This window comes from Castanea sativa, chromosome 9 (assembly GCF_040712315.1).
Source record: "Castanea sativa cultivar Marrone di Chiusa Pesio chromosome 9, ASM4071231v1".
NCBI classification, from domain to species: Eukaryota; Viridiplantae; Streptophyta; class Magnoliopsida; order Fagales; family Fagaceae; genus Castanea; species Castanea sativa.
Window position 1 is genome coordinate 31,886,284 of NC_134021.1, and position 10,168 is coordinate 31,896,451.

The window sequence follows — 10,168 nt, forward strand, 5'->3', positions numbered from 1 at the left end:
TCATAAACCTCGATGGATAGCCATCTATCGAGCTAGCTGTCGAGCCATAGGCTTCAGCAGCTTTTAAACCTCGATAGATACTAGCTGTCAAGCTTTAAAATCTAGCACTTTCTCACTTGATTCTTGGATAGACTTACATGGCTTTAACACTTGAACTTGAAACCTTGTTTCTTAAAGTATTAAACGCATCCTAGATCTATCTAAATACAAGTAAAGTGTGTTTTGTCAAAATATTAGCCAATACATAAAATGTTGACATATGTTCCTAACATCCAATCACATATGTCCTAACAATCTCCCCATTTGGCAATTCGTGACAAAATCACAACAAACAAATGAACATAGAGAGCAGTCATAAATCACTCAACTCATACTCACTTGTTAAGTACAATAAAATCTATCCTAACACAAACTCTTAAAAAACTTTGCAAAAATAGTGTTTATGACAAGGAAGATTTTGACAATCTGTATTTCTGAAACACTTAAACAAAACTCATTAAAGCATCTTTGTGTGAGAAAGAAATAAAAGATTGCATACAATAAATAAGAAACATGTGTATAAAGAGAGAAAAGAAACAACACATGTAAAAATAGGTGAAAGAACTGTAATAATAACCTCAAATGTATATAAATCGGTAAGTAAAAGGTTTACTATCACAACATGATCACAAGATCTAAAGTATATGAACAATGTATCTATTGAGGACAAACTTTTCACACCACATGGCTTCATTTTATTGGCGACTCGCACCACATCAAAATTATCATGGATTTTGGGAAAACCTCTTTTAAAGCCCAAAAGAGCCCATATTTACACAAAATGGCATCAAAGCCCATGGTTCAAACACATAGCACATCATCTCATTCTCGGCTCATGGTCCAAGCTCATGAGTCTCATCAAGGGAATTTTGGGAGTCGTGATTTGGAGGGTCAAGAAGTATGTTCAATAAAACTCTAGTAGTTCAAAGTTGATAAAGGAAAGCATATTGCTTGGCATGTCTTCCCCAATTCCTTGAACTCTGACGGGTCAGTGTGCAATAGGTAACATTTGGTCAGCCTCTCATATCACATAACACTTAAAATGATAAAACTCCTCATGCTCTTTACATAAAAATTAATGTCCATCATATAATATAAGTTTTAAAATACAGTTAAACATATAATTTTCCAAAAGAGAAAACTTAGCCAAAAATACCAACATCAACTCCAGCAGAAGCAACAACAGCATCTGCAAAAATAGCTTCTGTAGAAACTGCAAACAGCTCCAGCTTTAGTACCAGAAATAGAAGGATCTCATAAAGATTATCTTACCATTTTTAGCCAAACCATGAACTAAATGCCGAAGGATGTCATTCAGATGACATCATCCAATTGTAACAGCTGTGACAACAGCATTAAAGTCTCAAATTTTCTTCTTTTGGCTAAAAAATAAAAACCCACTAATGAAACGACTTACTTTGTCAAAAACTTTTCCTTATTTGTTGAATTTCCCTTCAACTAATTATAATCTAGTTACATACTTGGCTCTATATAAAGAGGACCAAGCCACACATAATAGGGATGTCATTCATCCCTCTCTCACCCCCTTATTTTGAAACTTCATTCATTTTGTTGCCACATACACATTTCCATACTTCTCCATCTCTCTTACAAAAATATCTCTTCATAGATAACAATACAACACATATATTACAACACACCATTATCCATTACCCATCTTTCCCACACTTCATTATTTTGAAATATCATCATTTTGCTGTTCATAAACACATCTCCATCTCTTTCTCCATTTCTCTTGCAATACTTTACTTCTTAGAAAGTAACATAACCAATGTCATAACACAAAAAACAACTCTACCAGCAGCTAGTTACAATATTTAACCTTCATATTATCTATCTCACACTTCCATATATTTTACAAACACATTCCTGACAAAATACCCATACATACTTCTCATATATCTTTAAACTCCATGTCTTACAAAGTATATATATACAAGATCCATGTTCAACAAAGCATCTACATATAATTCCTACACATATTACAAGCACCATATCTCACAATATATATATATATATATATATTTTACCATCTCCACACATCTTAAAACATATCAAACACTCTTCCAAGAACTTATTACTAAAAGCCTTTTCTCATGGAAGACATATATTTATAATGCTAAAAGCCCTTCTTATGAAAGGCAAAAACTTATAATACTAAAAGTTATTCTCATGGAAGGCAACATCACTCATATTTGACTAAAAACTAAAAGAGCATAACACAGGGAAAGTCATTTAAGTGCATGACAAAAGGGGATAAACTTAACCAACCTGTGCACACGGTTGGAGGTACTCTCTCTCCCTCCAGTTGCGCCCTTTTTTCCCCTTCAATCATGAAGTCACCATGGAAGGACTCATAATATCATATTGTACCACTGGACTCATTTTATCACGCTGCTGAAATGTCATAAGTCCACTGCTGTTCTACAGCTGGAGCCATAAACTATGAAGATAAGTCATCATATTTTACCTTCAAACTTATATTATTATGTATATTTTATTCATTATCATTATACCACTCAACTAATGTTATTATACCACTGAATGCAAGTTACTTTAATATCATCTCATATTTAATAAAACATGGTTTCACTAATACTTCATTAATGAATATACATATTAATAAATTGATCTACCATTGTTGCACATATATTATTTGGACATTTACCACCTATTGACATATATTATTTGAACATATACCACCGATTGATATATATTATTTGAGCATATACCACTGATTGACATATATTATTTGGACCATTGTTAGACATACCTTATTATATTGGACATGAATTATATCAAAGTTGGAGATGGACTATTGGACTCATCCCATTACTGGACATATGACACTTAATTAATTACATTCTAATGAACATCACTTAACACATAATAATAGCGTTCAACCCACCATTTAATCAAAGCTATTATGCTAAGAATATTATTTATATATTTCAACCATTATCATGATTCTAAGACTTTGGGTTTTATCTATTTTGTAGGCTTACAACTATACCGGAAGCCATTGGTCTATGCGGCCCAATGTCGAGTTCCAGGTTGAACTCCCCAAAACAAATCCTAGTTTAGCAAAGTCACACCTCTAGTGGAAGACATGTGGCTATGCACAAAAACTGCCCCTGACAGTATCTAAAATAGAAAGAAAAGAAAAAAGATACATCAAAATCCTCACTACATCCCTAAAAAAATATGAACACTCAAGAACACTCCCCCTATCTCCTAAACTATCCCTCCCCCTATGAGTATGACTACTCTCATCTCAAAACTACTCCTCCTTTTTGTCACGAGTGACAAAGGGTAAGTACATCAAAATAGACATCTCATCATCACTAGGCAAGCTAGCATCATCATCCTTATCACTACTGGAACCATCGTCACTCTCATCCTCGGACGCTGGTGGAGATGGAGAGGAAGCAACTGTGAAACCACCCATTACAGCCTGTTGTCATGCAATATGACCTACATGGGTGTTCACTTGACATAACTCATCACTAAGTGTGTCAAGGTGAGCATCCATGCACACAAGCTATGACATGATGGCCTCAAGAGTCACTGCACTTGCTGAAGACGAAGGAGTAAAGGTAGATGGAGCGGTAAAAGCTGGAGGAGCAGCCATCTCGATCTGAGTCTGCCTTGAGCGAAGCTATGCAAAACTTCGCTTAACGATAGCGGTATCAGTGGCACACATGAAAGTGAAGTAGGGAGACTCAGGATAGGAGCTTAAGGGAAGATGAGCTTATCACGGGTCGCCATATTCTTATAGACATCTATAAGGGAGAGAATGAAGTGAGAGGGGAAATCAATGGTAAGATCCTCAATGAGGGAAAGCAAAAAGCGAGCACAAGGCTCTGTGATAGTGTTATAATGAGAAAAAGGATGGAGAACAAAAGTCATAACCATGTTAACAAACCTCAGACCTTTAGCACAGGTCGAGCAGCAGGTGAACTAACAATCACCCCAAAAAGGTTTCTCACAGAAATGAGACGAGAGTTCATCTTTGGACACTGTCCTCAGACGCCCACAACCAAGATAGTCAAGATGCACTACCCTAGGAACGTGGAGTACCTCAAATACAATACCTGGAGTAACTACCACGCGTATACCTCAAATGTGAGTGACAAACTAGGGTATAGAAATGTCAAATCCGTGCATGTTGGAGTAGAACTCCTGAATGATCACGGAAGGACACATGACCGGAATGCCACAAAGTGAATCCCAACCCTTACTGTGAATCACAGTGGGTAGATCAGTGACAAAAAAATTAGACAGAATGACTTGGCATTCTGAATGAATGCCTTGTCGTGAGAAGTTCTCAAAGAAGTCCGATTTGGCCTTCTCATCACGGAACCGTACGTGAAAAGGAGTGGGGTCAGAAGGAGAAGAAGATGAAGATGCCCCTGGATGAAGAGGGTTCTGAGACGGAACAGATTTAGGCTTAGGTGCCATGATGCAACTAATGTAAAAGGGAGGGAAAGAGAGAAAGAGAGAGATAATTAGAAAAGTACCAAGCAACACATATATCAAAATATATAGAATTGAAGGTATGTATGCATGAGAATGCATGAATATGTGACATGCTAATATAAATTCATCATGGGCTCCGCCCAATCCAAACCTACTGGTACACAACATAGCAACAAAGTAAACACACATCTAAAATGCATGAAATATTGTTATAATGCATATGTGATGCAATGCATGAAGTTTAAAGATCATTTTAATAAAAACCCATCCCAAAATTTTATCAAAACACTCAACAATTTTGAAAAATAAAAACCCCAAAAGTTAGGTCAAAAGATATGAAATGCATGATTAATGAGAGAGAAAGCATCATACCAGAAAGGAAAGAAGATTTTGAGACTGAAAAATGAGTGGGGAAGAGGTTTGAAGTGAGTGAGAGATGTTTTGGAAGGTGAAGAGTCTGAAAGTATCGAGAGAGATCGAGGAAATGAGTGCAGAAATCACGATGGCTCTTTATATAGAATCTTCATAAAGCTCGATCGATCAAGAGCTATCAAACTTTAAAGAGGCGTTTTTCAGTTGTCGAACTAGCTATCGAGGATCTAACGAGAGGTTTTCGCATCAAAGAAGCTCGATGGATCAAGGTAGCTATCGAGGAGCTATCAAGGAGACCGAAAGTTTCTCGATTGATCGAGATAGCTATCGAAAGCTATTGAGATTGCGATAAAGAAAAGCTGAAGGGTCTCGATAGAAAGCCTAGCTGTCGAGATCTATCGAGATTGCTTAAAAATAGCTTTTCAAGAGAAAAACACAGATATGAATGCAATCAAGCATGCTACTCAACCAAAGATCCAAAAAATATTTTAAGCTTTCAAAATCGTCTCTCAATGAAGAAAAATGTCATGCATTGAGGTTCAGAACACACACACACACACACACACATACACACACACACACTAAACAAGTCTAACCAATTTTATATTTCAAAAACAAGTTAAGATAATTTAGTGAGCATACATTAGCACATGTAAACCTTGTGATGGCCAAATCACATTGTACCTGCATATGTATCAAAAGTAGCAAAGACTATTGCGTATGCTCATGTATCGAGCTTTAAAAAGGCGCTTTTCAGCTGTCGAACTAGCTATCAAGGATCTAACGAGAGGTTTTCACATTAAAGAAGCTCGATGGATCAAGGTAGCAATCGAGGAGCTATCGAGAAGATAGAAAGTTTCTCGATTGATCGAGATAGCTATCGAGAGCTATTGAGATTGCGATAAAGAAAAGCTAAAGGGTCTTGATAGATAGCCTAGCTGTCGAGAGCTATCCAGGAGCTGTCAAGATTGCTTAAAAACAGTTTTTCAAGAAAGAGAAAAGTATAGATATGAATACAATCAAGCATGCTACCCAACCAAAGATCCAAAAAACATTTTAAGCTCTCAAAATCATCTCTCAATGATGAAAAATGTCATGCACTGAGGTCCAGAACACACATACACACACACACACACACTAAACAAGTCTAACCAATTTTATATTTCAAAAACAAGTTACGACAGTTTAGTGAGCATACATTATGTAAACCTTGTGATGGCCAAATCACATTGTACCTGCACATGTATCAAAAGTAGCAAAGACTATTGCATATTGTGTGAAAACATCGCAAGATTACATAAATGCCTCTACGTTATGACGATTTGATATATGAGAAAATCACTTTAACTCACACACAATCATAACTATTTGATAGGGACTACCACCTTCGAGGTACATCCTATAACTCCCACATCTCCTAGAATACACGCTTGCAATCATGTTTTGAAGCAATTTGATATTTTTTTCTTTTATTTTTCTTTGCATATTTTCTTTTATTAAGCATATTATGCATGGGAACATAAGAGAGAGAAAAGAAATACCCAAATATGTTAAGTTTTTTGACATTGCACTTTTGCTATGCTGAAGCATACAGATGTCATTTCATGATTGATAGGCAACACTGGTGAGATGGTTATTTATGCCTTTCTCTTAAGATTTTCTAGTCATTCCCATCAAAAAGAGTGATATGAGTGTTAAGTATAAGAGATTACTTAACCTTAATCACAAACAAAGAGCCATAAAAGCTCACTTGCCTAGTTGTGCATAGAGATGCTCATCTAACCTACAAAAGATACAAAGTTTGGGAAACAAAGTTTCATTGGCCATTCAAGGTACATAAATACCAATGTACACAAACACACACTGTTTTTGTATTTTTCTGATTTTTCAAATTTTTTTTAATTTTTATGAAAAAAACAAAATTGAAAAACAACCAAACAATAACATGTCAAATAAAGAAATGCATAAAAACTAGATTGTCTCAAATAAAAATAAAAAACACACAAGTAATGCAAACATAACAAAAAGAGGGAGAGAGAGAACAAGTGACTAAATCACTTGGAGCCCTTTTCCTTCCACACTTTGGAGGAACCTTTCCTTTGAGCAAAACCTTGAACCGATGGTGAGGGGGAAGAATTGAAACCGTTTAAGTTCGAAAGGAACATGAGAGCTTTAAGGAGATCTCCAAGAGGAGCAAGAGAGGATGAAAGCTGATTGTGGTTTCCACTTATAGCAATTGAGTTAAGTATGTCCAGCTACACTAGAGTAATGACAGAGATGCTGCTTCTTCTCTTTAGGCTTTAAGCATTACTCTTCTTAGCCCTAGTGTTTTTGGTTTCTTTCTTAGCAAGCTTAGAGGGTGCTCCTAAGATAGATTTACCCTTGTTTATGTTCTCACTAGCTATCACAGTTTTAGCATCATTATTCTCATAATCAATATTGTTAGCAGGAGAAACAAAAACAGTAGTATTAGAAGAAGCAATATTAGGAGAAGAAAAATCACACCCTAAACCGGTTTGATCGGAGGCAGATTTTTGCATACTAAGCATCTTATCAAGTTTTGTACTTAAGATCCTCTCCAACTAAGCTCTCACTTGGAACAGTTCCGCCTCAAGCTTCTTGGTCTTCTCCGCCAAGAAATTATTCTCAAACCTCAGTACTCCAATAGTCTGATTTGCTTCATTAAACTTTGTGGAGAGTTGTTTTCGTTCAAGCTCCACATCACTGAGCTTCTTGGTGGCCAATCTATACAGCTTGTCATATTTTTCCGAGACCTTGTATAACTTTGCATAGGCTGTGTGGATGTCATCTTGCTCATCCATCTTCTCAAATTTTGTCTCCACCAAGTTTTCTTTTTCATCCACATCTTCTACAATCCCTTCAGTAGGACTAATAATGATGGTGAAGGCATTTAAGATTCCGTCATCCCCATTTTTGGAATCATCTTCAGGTTCGGTATCACTCAAGGTAGTAGCAAGTGCCTTACTTTTCCCAATAGACTTGAGATAAGTGGGGCATTCTTGTTTCATATGACCGAATCCCTGACACCCAAAACACTTGGGCCCTGAAGGAACAATGTACTGACCGCCATCCCTAGCTTCCTTCTTCCCTTTGTCTTTTCTCTTAGACTGTGAAGAATTTGATTGTCTACGGTCCTTATTGAAGCCCTTTGCATTGGCATTTTTCATGAACTTCTTAAATTGCTGGGTAATGTAGGACTTCATTTTAGAATCTTCATCGTCGGAGGACTCATCCATCTCACTGCTCTTGGCCTTCAATGCCATGCTCTTGCCCTTGCTTGACTTCCCGATCCTAGACAAACCTAACTCATAGGTCTACAGATTTTCAACTAGCTCTATCAATGGAATCTCGTCAATATCCTTTGACTTCTCAATCATAGTGATCTTAGCATGGAATCTATTGGGTAAAGATCTAAGCACCTTTCTCACAATCTTAGGTTTGGGAATGGTTTCCCCAAGATTGAAAGCTGAGTTCATTATGTCCTTGAGCCTGGCATAGAACTCAGCAAATTACTCATCTTCCTCTATCTTGATTTCTTCGAAGCTAATAGTGAGCCTCTGAAGTTTCGAATCCTTGACAGTCTTGGTTCCTTCATAGGTTGTCTAGAGAATGGTCCACACCTCCTTTGCAGTTTCAATGGAGGAGATCTTCTTGAACTCCTCATTTATGACCGCACTAAATAAAACATTCAATGCTCTACAGTTGAAGTTAGTTGCCTTAATCTTTGCATCATCCCAATTGGTTGGCACTTCCTTTGACTTGATCCAGCCTATCTCCATAGCTTGCCACACCTTCTCATCTAAGGACTACAAGAAAGCTCTTATGCACACTTTTCTATACGCATAGTTAGTTCCAACAAATAAAGGAGGTACAATACGTGACTGTCCTCTATTCATGACAAACAGGGGTTAATGGATGTTACAACAAAGATTAAGCCCTAATCAGAGTGTGTCTGCTCTGATACCACTTGATAGGCCAAAAATGTATTGACCCCTAGTGATGAATTAACCAATTAATTAGCCAAGTGAATTAATTAAGTTCAATTATATGCAATGAACATGGCAGCACAAACAAATTACCAAATAACTAAATATGCAACGGAAATTAAATGACATGGTGCTTTGTTTACGAATGGGGAAAACCTACACGGCAAAAAACTCCACCGAGTGGTTTTAAGGTTACCATTCTCGAGAATCCACTATTATCAAAATAAGTAGTTACAAGTAAAGGAATCCCAGTACCTTATACCAACCTACAGTTGAACCTTTACCCCAATACCCAATTGAACTTGTTTTGTAGTAACAATCTCTCCTTGTATTGCATGGCTCATAGTACGTGACTGACCAACAAATGTACGGATTCCAGTACGCAACTTGATCACCAATTTAAGAAGGATGTTGGCTGTAAAGTTCTTATGTTCATCGACTGATGAAGATCACGAAGTTGCTTGGTCACAAAACTCTTCAGTGTACAAACACAACAACTTCTTCAAGAACTAGGGCAAACTAGGTTTTCTTGTCACACTTGAGGAATTATGCTCTTGTGCAATTGTGCTCTTAGCTGTGCAACCTGATACGACCCTTAAAATAATCCTTATATATGTTTAGGGTTGTGAGAAAAGAAAGCCCAAACACATTCTCACGGATTTGATTAAAAAAATAGTCCTAAAGTTGAATTTCATAAACCTTAATAGATAGCCATCTATCGAGCTAGCTGTCGAGCCATGGGCTTCAATAGGTTTTAAATCTCGATAGATACTGGTTGTCGAGTTTTGAAATCCAGCACTTTCTCACTTGATTCTTGGACAGACTTGTATAACTTTAACACTTAAACTTGAAATCTTATTTCTTGAAGTATTAAACACATCCTAGATCTATCCAAATACAAGTAAAGTGCGTTTTGTCAAAGGATTAGCCAATACATAAAATGTTGACATATGTTCCTAACATCCAATCACATATGTCCTAATAGTGAGTGTCTTTTTCTTTCAAAAGTGGTCACCACTTGTGCATAGCAACTCACACAATAGAGAAAAGAAGAGGTTGGCTGGAGTGACAGAATTGGGAGTGATAGAAATGGTGAAGACGGAATAGAAAAGGAAAGAAAGAGGAGTGACAGAAATATGGTGAAAGAAAGAGAAAAAGAAAGAAAGAGAAATATTATTTTAAAGGAAAGGAGAGAGAATGAAATAAAATATTATTATTAGTTATAACTTTGAAGAGACAGTAGAGTGTCA